This window comes from Eschrichtius robustus, chromosome 9, assembly GCF_028021215.1.
Source record: "Eschrichtius robustus isolate mEscRob2 chromosome 9, mEscRob2.pri, whole genome shotgun sequence".
NCBI lineage: Eukaryota > Metazoa > Chordata > Mammalia > Artiodactyla > Eschrichtiidae > Eschrichtius > Eschrichtius robustus.
Genome location: NC_090832.1, coordinates 828550 through 853337, shown reverse-complemented (window position 1 = coordinate 853337; position 24788 = coordinate 828550). Strand labels below are relative to the sequence as shown.

The 24788-nt window shown below is 42.1% G+C and overlaps 2 long non-coding RNA genes across 3 annotated transcripts in view; one reads left to right on the top strand and one right to left on the bottom strand.

The window, feature by feature from the left end:
* On the top strand, positions 1-24788 carry LOC137769315 (uncharacterized). Of its 2 annotated transcripts, none has more exons than XR_011074939.1 (3): positions 1-111; positions 416-545; positions 24382-24788. It is a non-coding gene; the product is annotated as an uncharacterized lncRNA (long non-coding RNA). The 2 variants fall into 2 exon arrangements; XR_011074938.1 differs by lacking the exon at positions 24382-24788 and adding an exon at positions 16434-16701.
* Positions 23892-24788, bottom strand: part of LOC137769317 (uncharacterized) — a 31680-nt gene continuing 30783 nt past the window's right edge. The window contains exon 3 of the long non-coding RNA XR_011074942.1: positions 23892-24256. This is a non-coding gene — a long non-coding RNA (uncharacterized lncRNA). The remainder of the gene's footprint in view (positions 24257-24788) is intronic.

Sequence of the window (24788 nt, the reverse complement as noted above, 5' to 3'; positions counted from 1 at the left end):
GTTCCCAGTGAAGGTTGAACCACTTTCTATTGCCACAGTGAAGGGTGGGAGGTGCAGCCACATTCCTGCCAGGAAGCAGAATTTTCAGTCTCCTCGGTCTCAGACACTCTGGTGAGTGTGAGTTCTCCTTCGTTGTGGGCTTAATTCACATCTTCTCAATAACTAGTGATCTTGACCACCTCCTCATGCTCAGAGGCTTTGGGGATCCTCTTCTGTGAAATCCCTCTGCAATCAACTCTCAGATTTTAAATTGGCTTGTTTTTTGCTGATTGAGTTGTAGGGGTTCTTTACTGTGGATACAAATGAAGGGCTCCCATGTTTTCACTTTCTTAATGCTGTCACCTGATGAATAGACGTCCTTAATTTTGATGATGTCCAGTTTTAAAATTATTTTTATATTTTTAATTCTTTTTAGTATTTTTGTGGGCTCCTAAGAGATATTTGCCTCCTGAAGACCATGAAGATATTTACAAGAAGAATTTCTAGAAGAAGGTGGTTAAATTTGACTTGACAAAGATGGGAGGAATCAGCGGGAGACAAAATGAGTAAGACGTCTTCTTTTCACTTTACTTATTTACTTTCTCACTCTTCCAATTAATTAATCACAGGAGGAAATATTGGTCTAAAAGATAACCACACTCCTAAACACTCTTAAAAACCAGAGTGTTTAGGAGAACACAGATTTTGCACAGGGGAAGGGGGCCAAGGGAATTAAAAGCAGAATCTCTCTCATCTAAGAAAGAGAAGTACCCTGCACATAAAAATTCCCAGGAAAACAGACTGTCTCCATGCCCAGGATGCCAATTTTAAGGAAATGATTTATGCAGGTCTTATAAAAAAATGCTCAATCAAAGGACATGAGTTCAAGTGACTTCTCCAGCCTGGCATAAACAACCACGCCTCCCGCCAAGGAAGCTCGGCCAGCCCAGGCCGTGACATTCCGATGTGGACGAGTCATGGTGATCAGCCCAGCTTCAGGATTTATACCAAATTCTGCCTCTGGACTTTCTTTTCTCTCCAAATCCCGGAGAATGCATTCTACTATGATTGTTTTGTTGTAAAAGGAATGACTTGGATTTCTGGTGAGGAAAATCTGAACAGGCAGTTAATGTTACTAAAAAGTTTCTGCTCTGATCACAGCCCACATTCCAGCGCAGAGAGAGCGAGTGATTGTTCTTTTCATTAAATCAACATCAAACTGTCCCTGTTGTCAGATCCTTCCTCACCAAAAACCAAAGATAAATGTATGAAGAGATCTTAGGGCATTTTAATATTGTCTTTGGGGAGATGCAAGGCACTTCGAATCAAAACTGCTTTTTTTCTTTTTCCTTATTTTTCACTAATAGCATTTATTAGAAAAACACTTCAGAAAAGGAAGTCTCACTATGACATTAAAACATCTTTTTATATATTCAAAACGCATACTATCAATGCATCCCCACCTTTTAAATTAAAAAAAAAAAGATTATTTTTTTCATATCATGTTAGATAACAACAAAGATATAATTGTAAGATGTTCTTACCCTCCCTCTTTCCTGCTGTCACTTCTCACCGATGTCCCCACTTTTTACAATTAGGACTTTCTTCTCACTCTTTTTTCCGTTAAACAAACCTGGTTTTAATTCTGCTGACTCTGTCACTCATTCTCGCGGCAGTAACTTGAGCGAATCCCATGATGTGGCACGTTCCCGAGTCTGTGTCTGTAGGTGAGTCACAGGCTTCCTGACGGTGCTTCACTAACCTTCACACGTCACTGGCCTGATCGTGAGCCCCTGCGCTGCTCTTCTGTCAAACATGCCTCGCTTCCCTCTTCCCATCTGGCCCCCTGTGTGCCAACAAGAAGACGGTCCCCATGGGAGCCTTGGCCGCTGCACCCAGAGCCTCCCGGCTGCCCTCACCTGCTCATCAGAGCCACTGCTGTCTGCTCACCGCCGCCCTCTCGGCCACAACCTCTGCCCCCTTCCTGGATAAATCAGTGTCCACAGGGACAGGCAGCCCAAGACCGCTCGCCTCAGCTGAGCTGGCCTGCCAGCCCCCAGCAGCCCTCAGCCTCTCCTCTTCCAGACACGCGTGGTCCTTGGGGTCACCCAAAGTTTCACCTGTGTGGTCACGAGCTGAAGAGTTGGCTAACTGGTCACAACTTCCCTCCTTCCTCCCGAACTGTCTGACGGCTCCAGTTTCATTGGCTCCTAAGAATGCTCACCATGGACGAGCTGTATAGTGAAGGCTCTCCAGAGAAGCAGAACCAATAGGAGATTGATCTAGCCATCTATCATCTATCTATCTGTCTATCTATGTATCTATCTATCTACCTACCTGTCTATCCATCTATCATCTACCTGTCTATCCACCTATCATCTGTCTATCCATCTATCATCTATCTATTATCAATCTATCTATCATCTATTTATCTATCATCTATCTATTATCAATCTATCTATCATCTATCTATCTATCTATCTATCTATCTATCTATCTATCTATCTATCTATCTATCTATCTATCAGTCTATCCAGAGAGATTTATTTTAAGGAATTGGTTCACAAGACTGTGAGGGTTGGCAGGTCTGAAATCTCCGGGGAAGACCTATGGACTAAAGATCCAGAGACGTATTGTGCTCAAGTCTTGAGTCCTGGAAACTCAGGCAAGGTTTCCCTTCACCATCTGGAGGCAGGATCCCTCCTTCTTTGGCGGATCTCAGACTTTTCGTTTAGCGTCTTCAGCTTCTTGGAGAGGCCCACCCACATTGTGCAGGGTCATCTGCTTGACTCAAAGTGGGCTGATTTAAATGTCAATCTCATATAACAGTATCTTCACAGCTACCCCTAGATGTGGGCTTGGCCGCACGCTGGACACCATGGCCCAGCCAAGTGGCCCCTAAAATTCACCATCACACCCATGCCGGGTTCTCGCCAGTTACCATCCAGCTTAAAATCGAGGTCCTACCCCTCCTTCCAATGCCCTAAATAAGGTTTCCCCTGCCTTTCCTCTCACCCACTTGGAGAAAATCCACCCCTAGGTGAACCCAACTATTCACTTTCTTTTTTGCCTGCATCTGAGCAAACCGGCACTTCTGGGGAAAATGCACAGCACGGCGGAGACCATGAGCACCAGGCCCCAGCGTGCTCACTGAGTCTCCATGACCTCATTCGCACCTTCCAGGCCCGTCCCCACCCTCACAGCAGCAGGCTGCTCTCTGCCCTGCAGGTCTACGGTTTTCACCCCCCTCTGCTCTGCGTGCTGCGACCCTCCTCACCTCCTCTGGAGCCAAGTGCAATCACAGAGGCCCCTTCTCAGCATCCAGCTCCCACGTCGCCATCTGACCCCCAACCGAATTCCCGTCTGCGACGTGGGCACCTGCTCACCCAGCTGTGCCCCTTGCCCCCTGATGACGCCTCAGGCCTCAACCCCACTTCTCCCCGCAACTACCCGGAGGTAGCTCCTGTCAACATCCATTTTTCTCCGTATTTCTAAATCCCCGGTGCCCATGTCAGTGGGATGCATCCCACTGCTGGCCTCTTTGTTTTTCGGGACCCCCTGCCCCTTGGCATTTGGCGCCCCACCTTCTACTTTCCTTCTTTCCTTCTGCTTATCTGTGTGGCTCTCCTTCTACTTATCTGGTTGGCGTTTTGTTCATTTGTTTCCCCAGTTTTTCTAAAGGCTCATTTTCCTTTTTCAAGGACTTTTAGCTCCGTCATTACCTGCGCCCTTGTCCCTCTGAACCCGCCCAGGGGTCTCATCCAGCCTGCAATTTAAACACCATCTACTTGGTGATGAGTAAAATACGTTCTCCCAAATCTTTCTTGAGAATCAAAATGGACTGGATTTTCTTCTAAAATAGAAGAAAGCTTCTAGCAAAACAAAACAAAAACAAAAGATAACCACAACTGTCCTACATAGATTCGCTTCAGGACCACAGTGGAAAAGAGACATCACAGAAAACAGAAAACAGAAAACAAGAGAGACTATCACTCAGGACAAAACAGAGCTTTCAGCGCACTTTCCCTTGCTGTGCTGTGGTCCATCTCCCCACTTTCACCATCTGCAATCTTAGATTTTTTTAGGGGAGTGATGACAGGCTGCCTGGAAAATGCCTGTGTTTCATCCCCTCTGTCAGTGAGACCAGGAAATGCCTTCCTCATCTGAGGGAAAAGGACAACACAAACAGTATTCACACAACAGCTGCCTATGTTGCAAAAAGTAGAGATGAGCACTTTTATGAGGACCACTGGATAAACCACAATAATGAAAATGCAAGTGTGTCCAGAAGGACCTCACACTGCTGCTGTTGTGGCAGGCTGGTAGGACCCAGTAGAAATGAGCAGGGACCCCCAAGGCTGCTGGGCGTGGAGCTGAGGCCCAGAAGTGGGGTCACAGCCTTGGTGCCCCATGTGGGTTGAGGCCGGCCTCACACACCCAATTCTTCTGAGCTGCGATGCAGGGGAAGGACAGCAGTCTGAACTGTCTCCTTTCCTGGGGAAAATCAGGTGATGTTGGCCCCTGTTCACGGGCAAGATCACAGCCCAGAACACTTTGCAAGCAGCACCCAGAGGCCGACTGCCAGGTGAGAGGCCTCAGCACGAAGATGTAGGACATCTGCTGACGGTGAGAACCAGAGGGTGAGTGAGCAGCCAGAGCAAAGAGGGGCCTGGTGCCATGGAGCTGCACGGTGGAGGGGCTGGCAGGGCCCACCCCACAGGGAGCCGCCACCTCTCAGCCGGGCCCGGTGAGAGGCCTGGACGCTGGCCCAAGAAGCAGGACTGTCCTGGAGAGGGTTACAGCCACTCCCCAGCACCTAAGTGAGGCCGGGCCATCCCTCTCCTCCCAGCCAAGTGCTCACACCCAGGCTCTACCAGCCGGCTCTGGCCCAACAGCGGGGCCCCTTGAGCCCGGCTGGAGAAGAGTGATATCAGAATAGCTTTGAACCTGGACCTTCAATCTGAACTCTTTTATTGACCAAAGGTGACACGCAAGCAAGGTGACACGCGGGCTGGAAAGGAGCTCCAGCCAAGCAGAGGGAGGATGGCCTTGGAAACACCATGGCCACCTCACCTTAAACCCACCGGGCAGGGACCCCTGTCCATGCAGGGCTCGCTGTGTAGATGCAACGTAAGGAGCCAACCAGGCTGGAAGTTGTTCTCCCTCCGCAGCCACGTTGAAAGCCTCCTAAAGCCAACGAAAACCGGAATCTGGGAAATTCAGATTCATTTGGCAGATGTGTGGATGGAACAGTGTGGCTTCTCGGTTTAGGGAATAAAGCCTCTTACACATTAAATAATGTTTAAGATAGTCATCCAATGCCACAAATTTAAGTTATCCAAACATATGGATCAAATTTTCCTTAGAATTACCATGCTTCTAAAACTAAGCAGAAAAATGCCTGGCAAGACTACTGAAATTACTGAAATTACTTTTCAAATGGTTTGTGTTTAATTAGAAATGTTTTCTGAATCCAAAAAATTCTCTCAGCCCACCCATCTCAACCAGACTAATCAGAGCTATTCTCACACAAACCTGAACAGCATTGCTGTCATCCTGTAGTGATCAAAATTCCATGGACGTTAAGAATTTCCAACAATACTTTTGTCAAACCTTATCCTTTTCTTTCACATTTTCTTTTACAATTAAGTAACTTCAGAGATAACACATTCAATAGTCAACAAGGATTTTCTATTTTTGTATTAGTTTATTACATACTTATGATGATCAGAAAGATGATAAGGTTACATTCTAGGTATAACTATTAAAACAATAACACCATTGTTAAGTTTTAATCACAATACAGAATTTTAACTATAGTACAGAATATTCTGGTGAGAATTGGCTGTCACTGCACTCAGTGTGGGAGTCTATCCCTGTCTGAGAAATAAATTATTATGTTGGATTTTGAGTGAAATTTGTTGTAAAACAAGTCAGTGTCTTACTTCATAGTCACATTTTACAGTCAGTCCCCAACATACGAACCTTCAAGTTGGGAATTTTCAAAGATGCGCATATGCATCTGGTTCCAGCAAGGAACCAGAACCTGTGCCATCAACGTCAGGCGTGAGTGAAATTGCAGCTTGCCCTCCATCTCCTATTGCTGACGATCCTTCAGCTCTACCATCTCCCACCTCCTCTCCCTCCTCCAGTCAGTAACTCTTCTTGCCTGTTCACTTGATGCCAGCCCCTGTTTGCCAGCTGGTGTACTGTACTACTGTACTTTTCGAGGTACTGTACTGTAAGTTTAAAAATGTTTTCTTATTTTTTGTGTTTGTTTTATTATGTTTTGTGTGAAAAGTATTGTAAACCTATTACATTACAGTACTATGTAGACAATCGTGCTAGTTGGGTACCTAGGCTAACGTTGTTGGATTTACAAGTGAACTGGACTTATGAACATGCTCTCAGAATGGAACTCGTTCGTATGGAGGGGACTTGCTGTATTTTGGATCAAAAACAGTAAGACCCAGATAGATAGACAGACAGACAGACAGATAAATAGATAGATAGATAGATAGATAGATAGATAGATAGATAGATAGATAGATAGATAGATAGATGATAGATAGATAGATAGATAGATAGATAGGTAGATAGAGACAGAGAGAGATGATCTATCTATTTATGCTTTGAAACAAACTGAAAAAAACACCAGATTTGATGGGAGGGAGTGAAGGAAAATCTGTTATTGGAACTTATATTTAAGGTTCTAATTTTTAAAGGAGGATTTTCAAGTATTATTTTGTAATCAATTATAAATTTAAATTTACTGAAATTGATAGGAAAAAACTCCTTCTGCAGACAAATCTTCCACCTTGTACCCAGGTGTGGTCAGTATCTGGGTCCATGTCTAAATGGTAACTCTTCCATATAAACTTACCAGTTACATATGTAAGTATGATGGCTGGATGGTGGTATCCATCTATTTGCACACACGTAGATGGATACATACACAGTGTGTGTATATGCATGTGTTTGTGGAGGTATCCTAAAATGTATGTGGGTGTGTGCCTGTATGCATATCCTCTACACACATACACGTACGTGTGAGCATGTCCAGCTTAGCCACAGGAAGCTCAGCAGCCAGTACCCACTGGTGTGTGCAGAGGGGTGACAGCACCTCCCCCCTACCCCACTGAAAGCTCCCAGGAAAGATCAAGTCTCTGGGTTATGGTGACCTCAGCTTTCCTGAGATACACAAGGGCCCCATGAGGAGAGCAGTAAGCAAGGCCTCTGGGCTCTGCAGTGTTTGCTAGGCTGTTTTACTTTTTTCTTTTTTCTTAATTGAAGTATAGTTAATTTACAATATTGTATTAGTTTAAGGTGTACAACACAGTGATTCAACACTTTTATAGATTATACTCCACTTAAAGTTATTACTAAATAATGGCTATATTTCCTTGTGCTGTACAATATATCCTTGTTGCTTATCTATTTTATATCTAGTAGTTTGCACCTCTTAATCCTATCCTCCCAGCTTGCCCCTCTCCCTCTCCCTCTCCCCACTGGTAACCACTAGTTTGTTCTCTACATCTGTGAGTCTATTTCTGTTTTGTTATATACATTTTTTGCTTTGTTTTTTAGATTCCACATATAAGTGATATTATACAGTATTTGTCTTTCTCAGATTTATTTCGCTAAGTGAAATATCCTCTAAGTCTATCCATGTTGCAAATGGAAGAATTTTTTTCTTTTTTATGGCTGAGTAATATTCCATTGCATATATGTACCACATCTTCTTTATCTATTCATCTGTCGATGGACATTTAGGTTGCTTCCATGTCTTGGCAATTGCAAATAATGCTGCTATGAACATTGGGGTGCATATATCTTTTCGAATTAGTGTTTTTGTTTCTTTTGGATACATAACCAGGAGTGGAATTGCTGGATCATATGGTGGTTCTATTTTTCGTTTTTTGAGAAAACGCCATACTATTTTCCACAGTGGCTGCACAAATTTACATTCCCACTAACAGTTTATGAGGGTTCCCTTTTCTCCACACCCTCACCAACATTCGTTATTTGTGGTCTTTTTGATGATGGCCATTCTGACAGGTGTGAGGTGGTATCTCATTGTGGTTTTGATCTGCATTTCTCTGATGATTAGTGATGTTGAGCATCTTTTCATTTGCCTGTTGGCCATCTGTGTGTCTTCTTTGGAACAATGTCTGTTCAGGTCTTCTGCCCAATTTAAATCAGATTGTTTCTTTTTTTTGATGTTGAGTTATATGAGGTGTTTATATATTTTGGATATTAACCTCTTATCAGTCATATCATTTGCAAATATTTTCTCCCATTCAGTAGGTTGTCTTTGCTTTTTGTCAATAGTTCCCTTTGCTGTGCAAAAACTCTTAAGTTTAATTAGGTCCCATTTGTATATTTTTGCTTTTGTTTCCTTTGCCTTAGGAGACATATCCAAAAAAAATTGCTACAATTTATTCAGCGAGTGTTCTGCCTATGTTTTCTTCTAGGATTTTTATGGTTTCAGGTCTTACATTTAGGTCTTTAATCCATTTTGAGCTTACTTCTGTATATGGTGTTAGAGAATGTTCTAATTTCATTCTTTTACACATAGCTGTCAAGTTTTCCCAAAACCACTTATTGAAGAGACTGTCTTTCCTCCATTGTATATTCTTGCCTGCTTCATTGTAGATTAACTGACCATAAATGCATGGATTTATTTCTGGGCTCTCTCTTCTGGACTCTCTACATTGATCTATGTGTCTATTTTAGGGCCAGTACCTTAGTGTTTTGATTACTGTAGCTTTGTAGTATAGTCTGAAGTCAGGGAGGATGATGCTTCCAGCTTTGTTCTTTTTTTTTTTCAAGACTGCTTTCATAATTCAGGGCCTTTTGTGGTTGCATATAAGTTTTAGGATTATTTGTTACAGTTCTGTGAAAAATGCCAAGGATATTTTGATAGGGATTGCATTAAATCTGTAGATTGCTTTGGGTAGTATGGACAGTTTAACAATATTATTTCTTTCAATCCAAGAACATGGGATATCTTTCCATTTTGTTATATTATTTTCAAATCCCTTCATCAGTGATTTACAGTTTTCAGAATATAGGTATTTCATGCCCTTGGTTAAGGTTATTCTTTGGTGTTTTATTCTGTGTGATGCAATTCTTTTTTGAATTTTATTTATTTTTTTATACAGCAGGTTCTTATTAGTCATCAATTTTATACACATAAGTGTATACATGTCAATCCCAATGGCCGAATCCATCACACCATCATCCTCACCGCCCCCCCCCCGTGGATTTCCCCACTTGGTGTCCATATGTTTGTTCTTTACATCTGTGTCTCAACTTCTGCCCTGCAAACCCGTTCATCTGTACCATTTTTCTAGGTTCCACATACATGCGTTAATATACGATATTTGTTGTTCTCTTTCTGACTTACTTCACTCTGTATGACAGTCTCTAGATCCATCCACGTCTCAACAAATGACCCAATTTCGTTCTTTTTATGGCTGAGTAATATTCCATTGTATATATGTATCACTTCTTCTTTATCCATTCATCTGTCGATGGGCATTTAGGTTGCTTCCATGACCTGGCTATTGTAAATAGTGCTGTAATGAACATTCAGGTGCATGTGTCTTTTTGAATTATGGTTTTCTCTGGGTATATGTCCAATAGTGGGATTGCTGGATCATATGGTAATTCTATTTTTAGTTTTTTGAGGAATCTCCATACTGTTCTCCATAGTGGCTGTATCAATTTACATTCCCACCAACAGTGCAAGAGTGTTCCCTTTTCTCCACACCCTCTCCATCATTTGTTGTTTGTAGATTCTCTGATGATGCCCATTCTAACTGGTGTGAGGTGATACCTCACTGTAGTTTTGATTTGCATTTCTCTAATAATTAGTGATCTTGAACAGCTTTTCATGTGCTTCTTGGCCATCTGTATGTCTTCTTTGGAGAAATGTCTATTTAGGTCTTCTGCCCATTTTTGGATTGGGTTGTTTGTTTTTTTAATATTGAGCTGCATGAGCTGTTTATATATTTTGGAGATGAATCCTTTGTCCGTTGATTCGTTTGCAAATATTTTCTCCCATTCTGAGGGTTCTCTTTTCGTCTTGTTTATGGTTTCCTTTGCTGTGCAAAAGCTTTTAAGTTTCATTAGGTCCCATTTGTTTATTTTTGTTTTTATTCCCATCACTCTAGGAGGTGGATCAAAAAATATCTTGCTGTAATTCATGTCAAAGAGTGTTCTTCCTATGTTTTCCTCTAAGAGTTTTATAGTGTCTGGTCTTACATTTAGGTCTGTAATCCATTTTGAGTTTATTTTTGAGTATGGTGTTAGGGAGTGTTCTAATTTCATTCTTTTACATGTAGCTGTCCAGTTTTCCCAGCACCACTTATTGAAGAGACTGTCTTTTCTCCATTGTATATCCTTGCCTCCTTTGTCATAGATTAGTTGACCATAGGTGCGTGGGTTTATCTCTGGGCTTTCTATCTTGTTCCACTGATCTATGTTTCTGTTTCTGTGCCAGTACCATATTGTCTTGATTACTGTGGCTTTGTAGTATAGTCTGAAGTCAGGGAGTCTGATTCCTCCAGCTCTGTTTTTTCCCCTCAAGACTGCTTTGGCTATTCGGGGTCTTTTGTGTCTCCATACAAATTTTGAGATTTTTTGTTCTAGTTCAGCAAAAGAAGCCATTGGTAATTAGATAGGGATTGCATTGAATCTGTAGATTGCTTTGGGTAGTATAGTCATTTTCACAATGTTGATTCTTCCAATCCAAGACCATGGTATATCCCTCCATCTGTTGGTATCATCTTTAATTTCTTTCATCAGTGTCTTATAGTTTTCTGCATACAGGTCTTTTGTCTCCCTAGGTAGGTTTATTCCTAGGTATTTTATTCTTTTTATTGCAATGGTAAATGGGAGTGTTTCCTTAATTTCTCTTTCAGATTTTTCATCATTATTGTATAGGAATGCCAGAGATTTCTGTGCATTAATTTTGTATCCTGCAACTTTACCAAATTCATTGATTAGCTCTACTAGTTTTCTGGTGGCATCTTTAGGATTCTCTATGTATAGTACCATGTCATCTGCAAACAGTGAGAGTTTTACTTCTTTTCCGATTTGTATTCCTTTTATTTCTTTTTCTTCTCTGATTGCCATGGCTAGGACTTCCAAGACTATGTTGAATAATAGTGGTGAGAGTGGACGTCCTTGTCTTGTTCCTGATCTTAGTGGAAATGCTTTCAGTTTTTCACCATTGAGAATGATGTTTGCTGTGGGTTTGTCATATATGGCCTTTATTATGTTGAGGTAGGTTCCCTCTATGCCCACTTTCTGGGGAGTTTTTATCATAAATGGGTGTTGAATTTTGTCAAAAGCTTTTTCTGCATCTATTGAGATGATCATATGGTTTTTATTCTTCAATTTGTTAATACGGTGTATCACATTGATTGATTTGTGTATACTGAAGAATTCTTGCATCCCTGGGATAAATCCCACTTGATCATGGTGTATGTTCCTTTTAATGTGCTGTTGGATTCTGTTTGCTAGTATTTTGTTGAGGATTTTTGCATCTATATTCATCAGAGATATTGGTCTGTAATTTTCTTTTTTTGTAGTATCTTTGTCTGGTATTGGTATCAGGGTGATGGTGGCCTCATAGAATGAGTTTGGGAGTGTTCCTTCCTCTGCGATTTTTTGGAAGAGTTTGAGAAGGATGGGTGTTAGCTCTTCTCTAAATGTTTGATAGCATTCACCTGTGAAGCCATCTGGTCCTGGACTTTTGTTTGTTGGAATATTTTTCATCACAGTTTCAATTTCATTACTTGTGACTGGTCTGTTCATATTTTCTATTTCTTCCTGGTTCAGTCTTGGAAGGTTATAACTTTCTAATAATTTCTTCCAGGTTGTCCATTTTATTGGCATAGCATTGCTTGTAGTAGTCTCTTAGGATGCCTTGTATTTCCACGGTGTCTGTTGTAACTTCTCCTTTTTCATTTCTAATTTCATTGATTTGAGTCCTTTCCCTCTTTTTCTTGATGAGTCTGGCTAATGGTTTATCAATTTGTTTATCTTCTCAAAGAACCAGCTTTTAGTTTTATTGATCTTTGCTATTGTTTTCTTTGTTTCTATTTCATTTATTTCTGCTCTGATCTTTCTTTCCTTCTGCTAACTTTGGGTTTTGTTTGTTCTTCTTTCTCTAGTTCCTTTAGGTGTAAGGTTAGATTGTTTATTTGAGATTTTTCTTGTTTCTTGAGGTAGGCTTGTATAGCTATAAACTTCCCTCTTAGAACTGCTTTTGCTGCATCCCATAGGTTTTGGATCATCGTGTTTTCATTGTCATTTGTCTCTAGGTATTTTTTGATTTCCTCTTTGATTTCTTCAGTGATCTCCTGGTTATTTAGTAACGTATTGTTTAGCCTCCATGTGTTTGTGTTTTTTACGTTTTTTTCCTGTAATTGATTTCTAATCTCATAGCGTTGTGGTCAGAAAAGATGCTTGATATGATTTCAATTTTCTTCAATTTACTGAGGCTTGATTTGTGACCCAAGATGTGATCTATCCTGGAGAATGCTCCGTGCGCACTTGAGAAGAAAGTGTAATCTGCTGATTTTGGATGGAATGTCCTATAAATATCAATTAAATCTATCTGGTCTATTGTGTATTTAAAGCTTGTGTTTCCTTATTAATTTTCTGTTTGGGTGATGTGTCCATTGGTGTAAGTGAGGTGTTAAAGTCCCCCACTATTACTGTGTTACTGTCAATTTCCTCTTTTATAGCTCTTAGCAGTTGCCTTATGTATTGAGGTGCCCCTATGTTGGGTGCATATGTATTTCTAATTGTCATGTCTTCTTCTTGGATTGATCCCTTGATCATTTTTTAGTGTCCTTCCTTGTCTCTTGTAACATTCTTTATTTTAAAGTCTATTTTATCTGATATGAGTATTGTTACTCCAGCTTTCTTTTGATTTCTATTTTCATGGAATATCTTTTTCCATCCCCTCACTTACAGTCTGTATGTGTCCCTAGGTCTGAAGTGGGTCTCTTGTAGACAGCATATATACGGGTCTTGCTTTTGTATCCATCTAGCAAGCCTCTGTCTTTTGGTTGGAGCATTTAATCCATTCACGTTTAAGGTAATTATCGATATGTATGTTCCTATGACCATTTTCTTAATTGTTTAGGGTTTGTTTTTGTAGGTCCTTTTCTTCTCTTGTGTTTCCCACTTAGAGAAGCTCCTTTAGCATTTGTTGTAGAGCTGGTTTGGTGGTGCTGAATTCTCTTAGCTTTTGCTTGTCTGGAAAGCTTTTGATTTCTCCATCAAATCTGAATGAGATCCTTGCCAGGTAGAGTAATCTTGGATGTAGGTTCTTCCCTCTCATCACTTTAAGTATATCATGCCACTCCCTTCTGGCTGGTAGACTTTTGCTGAGAAATCAGCTGTTAACCTTATGGGAGTTCCCTTGTATGTTATTTGTCTTTATCCCTTGCTGCTTTCAATAATTTTTCTTTGTCTTTAATTTTTGCCAATTTGATTACTATGTGTCTCAGCATGTTTCTCCTTGTGTTTATCCTGTATGGGACTCACTGCGCTTCCTGGACTTGGGTGGCTATTTCCTTTCCCATATTAGGGGAGTTTTTGACTATAATCTCTTCAAATATTTTCTCTGGTCCTTTCTCTCTCTCTTCTCCTTCTGGGGCCCCTATAATGCGAATGTTGTTGCGTTTAATGTTGTCCCAGAGGTCTCTTAGGCTGTCTTCATTTCTTTTCATTCTTTTTTCTTTGTTCTGTTCTGCAGCAGTGAATTCCACCATTCTGTCTTCCAGGTCACTTATCCGTTCTTCTGCTTCAGTTATTCTGCTATTGATTCCTTCTAGAGTAGTTTTCATTTCAGTTAGTGTATTGTTCATCTCTGTTTGTTTGTTCTTTAATTCTTCTGGGTCTTTGTTAAACATTTCTTGCATCTTCTTGATCTTTGCCTCCATTCTTTTTCCAAGGTCCTGGATCATCTTCACTATCATCATTCTGAATTCTTTTTCTGGAAGGTTGCCTATCCCCACTTCATTTAGTTGTTTTTCTGAGGTTTTATCTTGTTCCTTCATCTAATACATAGCCCTCTGCTTTTTCATCTTGTCTATCTTTCTGTGAATGTGGTTTTTGTTCCACAGGCTGCAGGACTGTAGTTCTTCTTGCTTCTGCTGTCTGCCCTCTGGTGGATGAGGCTATCTAAGAGGCTTGTGCAAGTTTCCTGATGGGAGAGACTGGTCCAAAGATATAATCATCACTTCCAACGAGGAGGAACTCACATCTTCACAATCCTAGGTTCTGCATGGTTAGGGGTCCTGGTCCCTCAAACTTCACTGACACCTCCGGATCACTGAGGTATTATCCAGTAGAACATCACACGGAGGGCGCCTTGGTTTCCTGCTAGTGTTGGAGGGTCTCCTGCAGAGGCGGGGGTGGCTGTGGCCCACCGTGAGGACAAGGACACTGGCAGCAGAAGTTCTGGGAAGTACTCCTTTGCGTGAGCCCTCCCAGAGCCTGGCATTAGTCCCACCAAAGAGCCGAGTGGGCTCCAGTTTTGGATTGCCTCCTGTGTGATGCAATTTTAGATGGGATTGTTTTCTTGATTTCTCTTTCTGATAGTTTACTATTAGTACATAGGAAAGCAACAGATTACTATGTATTAATCTTTACTTTACTGAACTTTACTGAATTCTTTTATTAGTTCTAATAGTTTTCTGAATTCTTTTATTAGTTCTTTTCTGAATTCTTTTATTAGTTCTAATAGTTTTCTGGTGAAGACTTTAGGGTTTTCTGTATATAGTATCATGTCATCTGAAAATAGTGACAGTTTTATTTCTTTCCTTCCAATCTGGATGCCTTCTACTTCCTTTTCTTGTCTGATTACTGTGGCTAGGACTTCCAAGAAAAAGAAGAGCAAACAAACCCCAAAATCAGCAGAAGGAAGGAAATAATAAAGATCAGAGAGGAAATAGATAAAATAGAGACAAAAAAATAGAAGGGTCGATGAAACCAAGAGCTGTTTTTTTGAAAAGATAAATAAAATTGATAAACCTGTAGCCAGGCTCATGAAGAAGAAAAGAGAGGACCCGAATAAACAAAATAAGAAATAAAAGAGGTGAAATAAAAACCAATATCACAAAGGTAGAAAAATCATAAGAGAATTCTACAAACAGTTATCTGCCAACAAATTGAACAGCCTGGAAGAAATGGACAAATTTCTAGAATCATATAACCTTCCAAAACTAAATCAGGAAGAAACTGACCATCTGAACAGATGAATCACTAGTAGTGAAATGAATTTGTTATAATAGAAAAAAAAAAAACCCTGCAAACAAAAGTCCAGAACCAAACAGCTTCACAGAGGAACTCTACCAAATGTATAAAGAAGAGCTAATACCTATCCTCAAACTATTCCAAAAAATTGAAGAGGATGGAACACTCCCAAATTCATTCTATGAGTCCACAATTACCCTGATACCAAAACAAAACAAAGACACTCCAAAAAAAATTAAATTACAGGCCAATATCTCTGAGGACTATAGATGCAAAAATCTTCAACAAAATATTAGCAAACTGAATTCAACAATATATAAAAAGAATCATGCAACCTGATCAAGTGGCATTTATTCCAGGGATTCAAAGATGGTTCAATATTCACAAATCAATCAATATGATACACCACATTAACAAAAGGAAAGGTAAATCAATCACATGATCATCTCAATAGTCTCAGAAAATCATCTGACAAAAATTCAACATCCATTCATGATTTAAAACTCTCATCAAAGTGGATACAGAGGGAACATATCTCAACATCAACAAACCCACAGACAACATCATACTCAATGGTGAAAAGCTGAAAGATTTTCTGCTAAATTCAGGAACAAGACAAGGATGCCTACCCTTGCTAGGCTGTTTTATGACCAGGCAGAATGTGGGCCGAGCTGTGTCCTCTGCTCAAGCTGACCTTCCTCAAGCTGCAGGTCGAAGCAGATCACCTTTTAGGGTGAGCAAGTGTCATCTGCCAATTCAGAGTGTGGTATGTGGGGAAGGGCAGAGCCCTCATCTCCCAGTCAAGCAAACCAGACAAAGTTCTAGCCCAGTGCTCTGTCAGAGGGGTGGAAAGGGTAGAATCAGGGCTGCAGGGATCCAGAGTGGGTGCTCAGCTGTCATCTGGGGTCCCCTGCACACCTCCCCCATGCAGTGTACCCCATTTTCTTTCCCTTGCATATTTTTTATCCATTCATTTTACTGGAGCATAATATCCACTAGCTTCTTGAGAAATGGTGCCTGGGCAACAAAGTTTTTGAGACTTGCATGTCTTAAAATGTTTTTCTTCTATCCTGACATTTGATGGATAATTTTATTGGGTGTGGAATTTCATGTTAGAAATTAATTTCCTTCAGAATCATGAAGCCGTTTCCTCATTTTCTTCTTACTTCCAGGTGTTTCTTCTGCGAAGCCCAAAACCTTTGTGCCTGCCTGTTTTTTCTTCGTGATCCAGTGTCTTCCTCTTGTTCCCAGGTGTTCTGAAGTTTCACTGTACATGCATCAGTGTGGTTCTGTTTCAATCCATTGTGCTGGGCCCTTGGTGAAATCTTTACATCTGGCAACTCACATCTCACTGGCCTGGAAAATTATTTTGTTGTTATTTTTTGTTTGTTTGTTTTCCTTATTTTCCCTTTCTATAAGTCCTTTGGTTTGGATGTTGAATCTTCCGGGCTGATCTTGTAATATTCTAATATTTTCTTTTATATACTCTATCTTTTGTGATTTTTTTAATCTTTCAAATCTTCTAGTGAGTTTTTAATTTCTGCTAGCAATAAAGAGTTTTTCCTGAGTTGTTCTTTTTTCTGAATGTTCCTTTTCTATAATACCTTGTTCTTGGTTCAATGTTTTCTTTTCTCTCTGAGGATGTTAATGACAAGTTTCCTTTTCTTCTATCAGCATAATTCCTGCTCCTTCCAGGTTGTGTTTCTCTACCTGTGCTTTTAGGTCTTGTCTCTCATGCTAAGGCTTCCCCTCAGTGCCATTCCATCCTTGTTGTCTGTTCATGATGAGGACCAGGGGATGGAAAATCTGGTTGGAAGCTCAGAGGGGATGACTGGCAGTTGTTATGTCTGAATTTATTTTGGGTTATCTGGTTGAGCCAGTTGTCAAGAAGCACCTGATTATCTATAATTCCAGTTCTGTCGAGGCTGGTGGGTAGGAATTCTTCTAATTTCCTGCTTGTACATACTGGCTGCCAACCTGGGGAGCTAAATGGTGAAGGGCTGGGGGAGGAGAAATCCCTGCCTGCAACCCTCAATATGCAAGTGAGAACTGAGTTATGTTTACAGAACAGCAATCGTGCCCTCAGTAGAACCTGGAATCCCTTAAACATCACAGGTTTCTGCAAAGGGAAGGTTGGGGCAGATGCCCAAATACACAGACTGGAGAGAGGGATGTAGAGCACCCTTTGAATTTCTTTTCAAACAATCTTCGCCATCTTGCTTTGTTCTAGCTCCACCCTTAGTCCCCGATTCCAGAGGTGTCTGATGCTGCCCTGCCTGAGGGTTTTGAGGATTCCGTCCCATAACTCAGGTCGGTCTCAGCTTCTCCCACTGCTGCCTTGGGATTCTTTTGTATCTGCTAAATCAGTTAGCAATAGTCCAACTTCTCTCCATCTTCCAAAACTTTATTGCTATTTTATTCCACTCCTCTATATCTCATCCTTGTGGCTTTTTAAACAGAATTCCCGTGTCTTAGTTTGGTGTATTTTCACAAGAGAATGAGATGTGAGATGATGTGCATTTACAACTAATCACCTCTAAGCTATAAATTGCTAAGTTCCTTCCAAATTCAAACTTTTACATACAACTCAACACATCTGGAGATTATTTTGGTATATAATAGAGATAATATTCCAACCTGATACAAACAAAACTTGACTTTCCCAAACCCCAGCTTTTGCAACATTCACGCTGTCCCACACTAGAGCATGATGCTGCCATTATTATAAATTAAGTTCTTAAATCTGTTTAGGGCAATTTTAAGATTATGTATCCTTTCCTATTGATCTATAAGTCAATTATCACACCAGAGCATCCAAAACACTCAAACACATATGCAGGCTCACGCGGGCACACACATGTTCACACATGCACGCACACAGGTGCACACATGTGCACACATGTTCACGTGCTCACACACTCACACTCTTACACACATGCACACGTTCACAGATGCACACACACGTGCACACACACTCGATGACTTGGTGTTTCCTGGGGTAACTGTCTCCAGGAAGGAAGGGAGGAAGGCGAGGGGAGGTGGCAGGAAGAGCCCCGTCACCCAGAAGGTGGTGCCGACACGCAGCATCACGCGACCTGCTCCCAGGAGTCATCCTGGTTTCTGATGGTGAGCAGACATCTTCTCTCAAGTACGGAAGAAACACAGTGTGGATGGACTACCAACTAGTTGTTCTCACGTTAGCCTACGGCTGCAGCTGAGCAGTTCGTGGAAACTCGCCCAAGAATATTTGGGTACTGAAAGCATTTGCAACACGTGGCATATTTGGGCAAACACTCCAAGCCCAAACTCAGCACTTTATCAATGTTGTTCAAGCACAGGCTTTGCCAAACAAACAATAGATAAATACATACATAAAAGGTAAATATTAAGACAATTTCTTCTGATTAGACAAACCCGAAGATTCATGTTGCTAATGTAGAAATGCTTCTAGTCATGATTAGTTGTAATATCTTTTATGGTTTTCTTTGGATCAGAGAGGAGAAAAGAAAACACAAAAGGAACAGGAAATTTAAAATTATTTCCTACGGTCTAGGAGGAAGAAATTGCCTATGGCTGAGTTGGAGAGAAACTTCTGAAAACCGGATTTATTCTGCCAGAAAGGGCTTTTGACTCTAAGCTGTCCTAAAGATACAGACAACTCAGTTAAGCATGCAACTCAAAGCAATGATTCAGGATGAGTTGGAAAGAGGCCTTCTGGTGAAGGCTAAGATATATGATTAAAAAGTAATTTAAAATAGTTAAGACCATGAAGAGTTTGGACTGGAAGTCGGGAAATTTGAGTTTTAGCCCCAGAATCTGCTTTTAATGAGTTCTGTAACTTAGGGAATTAACTTCTCTTTCAAAGCCTTGGCTTCCTCACCTAAAATGCAGAGGCCAATGCATACAGTCCCCAAGGTCTCTTACAGCCCTAAATCTCCCTGAGGGAAATTTCAGCCAGGACGCCACTGACACACTGGCAACTGAGAACAGGGTGGTCCCTGGGGGTGAATCACGGCTGTGGGACACGGGACACGAGGTGAGCGCATTCTTCTCAACCAAAGCCTCATGGAGTCTTTCCTTCATGCGTCTTAAGAGCTTCCAAAACGCAAAGAGACAGATGATACCATTTTACATTTTTTAATTTTTGAGAGAAAGACAGAGAGGCAGAGTGATGACCACCCCACCTCTCCCCCAAGTGCAATGGAAGCCTGGGCCCTCCTGGGGTCCCACATGAGGCTCGGAGACCCTCCCACCATGCATCACCTCATCCCACCCCCCAGAATGAAAGGGGGTGCTCGGAGTGTGAGGAGAGTGCTGCAGGGGGTCCAGATTTTATCAGCTGTGAGCCCAAACCCAGTCCACAGGAACGTGCCTGTGAATTTCTAACATCCCGTATTTACCAAAAAGTGGTAAAGGTCACAGCAGGTAGGGGCATTGGTTGTAAGAAGTAGCAACCCACTTGTCCTGGCATAAAAAAAGGGGGCCTTTATTATAAGGATATGAGGTGATGCCTGACATCAAAGGAGGAGTGGAGCTGGGCCATGTGCACACACCACTCTGCTCCATGCACACACAGCTCCGTTCCCTGCACGAACCACTCTGTTCCCTGCACACACTGCTCTGTTCCCTGCACGGACCACTCTGTTCCCTGCACGGACCACTCTGTTCCACGCACACACCGCTCTGTTCCCTGCACGGACCACTCTGTTCCCTTCCCCGCACGGACCACTCTGTTCCCCGCACAAGCAGACTCCATCATTTGCTTCTCTTGCCCATGTGGGAGTTGCCAGCTGCCACCGCTCCAAGGTTCCTCGTCAGCCCTGAGCGTCCGTTCCCGGTTTCCAGGACGTGTGATCTGATGGGCCCACTTAGGTCAGAAGGTCATGGTTCATCCAACCAGCTGTAGCCCAGGGGAGGGGGACCAACCCTGTGCCTGAGGTGGGAAGTTCCCAGAACCGTGGAGCTCACAGGCCCAAGAAATCCTCCTGTAGAGGCTGCCACACGGAGTGAGGAGCACACAGCATTTTACTCTTGAGGGGAAAATTGAGAGTTGCTCTTTTTAAAATATTTTCCCTGTTTAGAGGTATTTTTCTTTCCAGCAGGGAATCAGTATGACGAGCAGGAGAAACAATTCACCTAAAAGTCCTGTGTGTAAACCTTTATCCCAAATGTGTGGCCACTCCGATTGTGTCATCTGTTCATAAAACTATCTTGCATGTTTGCTTTGGGGACCAGCCTGTGCTGAATCGATGTCAAACGACTGGGACAGGCTGTGTGGTGACCGACGGCCGGGAGCAGGCCAAACCCAGCCTTCCATCAGGCCACGGGCCAAGTTCGCAGCGCTGGACGGTGGCTGTCCCATCCCACGGGAACCTGGATTCTGGCTCCCACAGGGCAGGCCCACTGGGGTCGTGACCTGAAGGCGGACAAGAACGGAACCCAGCCCCATTCTCGGGCTCCCACCTCCCGGTCAGCGGGGTAACAAGATGCAGTTCCATTCTGTGTCCTCTCACTCCTGGAGGCGGGGCTGCTCAGCCAGAGGTTTCAGGTCAAATGTGTGGGGGCTCAGGCCGAGGGCGCTCTGTCCCCGGGGCCGTGTCTGTGACCAGCCACCAGCCACGGGCCCTTCTGTCCACGGCACAAGGCCTGCTGAGGGGTTGTTATGAAGCTTGAGGGCCCGTCACTCTGAAAGCACGCTGCACCAGGCTACGCCCCACGTGCGTGTTCAGCCCCCGCATCCTACTCAGCCCTCGTGACTGGGGAAGGAAGAGGCACCCACCACGTGCTGCGTGCGGTTCATCCTGAGTTAAACGTGTTGCCACGTGTTCCTTCGTGTTCTTTCTCTCGTGTGTCTTCTCTAGCGATGACCTCGTCCAGGGTCAAGTTTGATCTTTTTATCGAGATGTCAGTTGTTTTCTGCCTTCTTTGTTAAACTTCTCCCTATAAAATACTCTTACCAGCCTGTCCTTGGTGTTTCACTGTTTCACGTGAAAACTTGGGATTTGTACATATTCAAGCCTAAATCTTTCCCTTGATCACATGACTGACCGTGTCAGACATAGCACAGCCTTTCCCACCCACAGTTGGATGAACGTTAACCTGTACTTTCTTCTCTACTTCATGATTTATGTGCTAACATTTACATTTCTGATCCCCATGGAATTTAGTCTAGATATAAGGTTTAAAGCAGAATTCTAGTTTGATTTTACCACCAACTATTCGGCCATTTCCTGCTGTGCTATGTGTGAAAATAAACGCTTCTTCATTCACTGAGCTGAGGTGTCACTTTAATTCTACACCAAATCCCCACATATTCTGGAGCGTCCTTCTAGACTTGTATTCTATTCCTTCAGTCTCTGTTGCTTCGGTGGGACCTTACAGCTTTAATTAGGCCCTGCTTAAAGTGTGTGACAGTGTAGCACGGCCCTCACACCCTTCCATTTCAGGTTACTTTTGAGAAGGTTAGCACGTTTATTCTTCCCAATGAGCTGTAGATTAATTTTGTCACCGTCTCCTAAAATTGCATTAGGGATTTTCTTTGAACTGTATAAAAATGTTACAGGTTCCTTTTAAAAATGTAAGTCTTCAAAATATTTTATGTCTTCTCCATTTATCCAGATCTTCTTGATGACAATTTTTTATATTTTCTTCATAAAGGAACTTCACCCTAGCACTGTTATCCCTAGGGATTTTTCACTGTTACTGTGAATATGATCGTTTTTATTATATCTTATGGTCACACAAGTCTCTTCAGTTTTCAAGCAGCTAGTATTGTTTTCAATGTTGACAGCCCTGTTTCTCTCCTTCCCTGTACACACACACCACCTGCTTCCTTCTCTTGCCTCTCGCTTTCTCTAAACCAGTCCTGCCATTATTCCGAGTTCACTGCTTCCAGGGCCAAAACGGCGACTATGACATCATCTGTGGGGTTCAGACTAACGTTCCCTATCAAGATGGAAAGCTGTCTTCATAATTTTAATGAATTATGAGTTTCAATTTTATTAAATGTTCCTTTGGTTGCTGTCAAGATAATCATAGGTTGTGAATTCTATAAATACATTTTTAAATAACAAACACCTTTTTTCCTGGAATAAGACCAGCTTTGTCTTAATGTATAATGTTTATTAATATAGATAAACTGGATTTATGTATTAGTATCTCTGCTGTCTTCCCACCAAAGAGCAGCTGGGTGGGCAGGCCCACAGTCAGAACACGCTTCTGTCGTTAGCTGACCACGTCATTCCTTTACCTCCCAGAATTTACTGTTGCAGAGAGGTCTGCCAGATTTCTGTAATCTGTTTTTAATTAGCTTGCTTTCTGTCAGAATGCTGAAAACATTTTTTTTTTCTTGTTTTAAAAATCTTTTGCCATGTATGTTTACTGTAAAGTGTTCTTTTATCAATTTTGGAGAAGCTTCTTCTCCATCCAGGAACGGGCACCTGAGCTCTCCCTCTGTCACCATGTCCCGTGCTGGGCTCAGCATCCCTCACCTCTGGGTCTCCCGTCCCCTCTGGCGTTTGTCCTCCGGTTCAGCCTGAAGGAGATACTCCAGTGCATCTCCCACATCACTGGTTCTCGACATCATTAATTATGCTTGTACTGCCTCCCATTTGAATTATAAATCAGGCCAATATTAGTTGTATTCCAAACCTCCCTTTTATTATTTAGCTCCATTTACATCTCAGTGCGTTTCTTTGTTTTTAGCTGACGTATCTTTTTATATTTTATTAATAATTTGAAATACTCCTTTGAAATAATTTTCTGCATTTTGGAGAACATCAAAATCATACTTTCCCTTTATGCCTTAAATATTTTAGCTGTAAAAATATTTTCTATTTTTATTTAGAGTTTTTAATAATAGGCTCCACATTCTACTGGGTTTTTTTTTTTTTCCTCTTTATACCTTTATAAACAAGATAACTGTTTGCAACTCATGCTGTCACAGAAAGAATAAGTAAATCTCTCTTGGTCTCTCTGTCCATTGATATAATGACTAAAATCATTTTTCAAAAATAACAAGAGAAGGTAAGGTATCCAGCCACTAGTCTTTGCAATTCTTTATGATCCTTTACAGTTCTTAGCTTACTTTGTACATTGAAAACATTACCCAGGATGTACACCCAGATGCCTTCCACCAATTCACGCCTATACCTTTACCTCCCAGAATATAGTGGGTCACCGTTGGTTTTCCTGTAGTTTACCTCAACTTATTTCCTAATATCTGTAGTAGTGTGTCGTTTTAAGAAAATTATAAAAGAAAGGGAAGAGAAAAAAGTCATATGCACTTCAGAATTCTGCCTCACAAGCAGTTTTAAAGGCATTAAGGGGCTTCCCTGGTGGTGCAGTGGTTGAGAGTCTGCCTGCCAATGCAGGGGACACGGGTTCGAGCCCTGGTCTGGGAAGATCCCACATGCCGTGGAGCAACTAGGCCCGTGAGCCACAACTACTGAGCCTGCGCGTCTGGAGCGTGTGCTCCGCAACAAGAGAGGCCGCGACAGTGAGAGGCCCGCGCACCACAATGAAGAGTGGCCCCCGCTCGCCACAACTAGAGAAAGCCCTCGCACAGAAACGAAGACCCAACACAGCCAAAAATAAATAAATTAATTAATTAAAATGTCCTTGTTAAAAAAAAAAAAAAAGGCATTAAGTGTGTGAATTACTATCTAGTGCTACACAACAAATTACCCTAAAGCTTAGTGACCTAAACAGCAGACATTAGTTACCTCACAGTTTCTGTGTGTCAGGAATCTGTGCAGAGTTTATCTGGAGGCCTCTGGTTCAAGGTCTTTCATGAGGTTGTAGTCAAACAGCCAGCCAGGGCTGTGGTCTCATCTGAAAGCTGGACGGGGAGGGGTCCACTTGCACTCACGTGGCCTTAGCAGGCTCCAGTTCCTCATGGACGGTGGGGATGAGGGCTTCCGTGCTTGCTGAGCCACATGGGCCTCTCCATAAGACTGCTTCCAGCGTGGAAATCTGCTTCCCCAGCACAAGCGATCTGAGAGAGCAAAAGTGAGAGAGAGCAAGGGAAGCCCCCAGGATGGGAGTCAGGGTCTTTTTAAAACTGAATATTGAGAGTGATATCTCATGATGTCTTCTCTTCTGCCTTGTCCCCCCCTTTAGAAGTGAGTCACTGGCGCCACTCACAGTCGGGGGAGAAGACTGCCCAGAGGCAGGGATCACCAGGGTCCATCCCGGAGGATGGCTGCAGGTGGTCACCTGCCTTCATGGTTGGTCACAGGCAGTGAACACATGGAGAAAGAGACAGGAGAGTACTTTCTACCATTTTTCAGATACTACTGCCAAGAAATAAAACTGGGGTCTCTCACGAAGAAGCCCAAGCCTTGGTCGACTTCTTGATCCATCTTCATTACTCCTAGTATCTATCACTGAAAGGTTCTGGTATTAGATGGTCTATTGGTTGAAATTTTTAATTTTGAAAATTTCTCTGTCTTCACTTGTATTTGTTGTGATGTTGGATATAAAGTTTTGCACTGAAACTTGTTAAACAGACCAAACTTCAAGACACT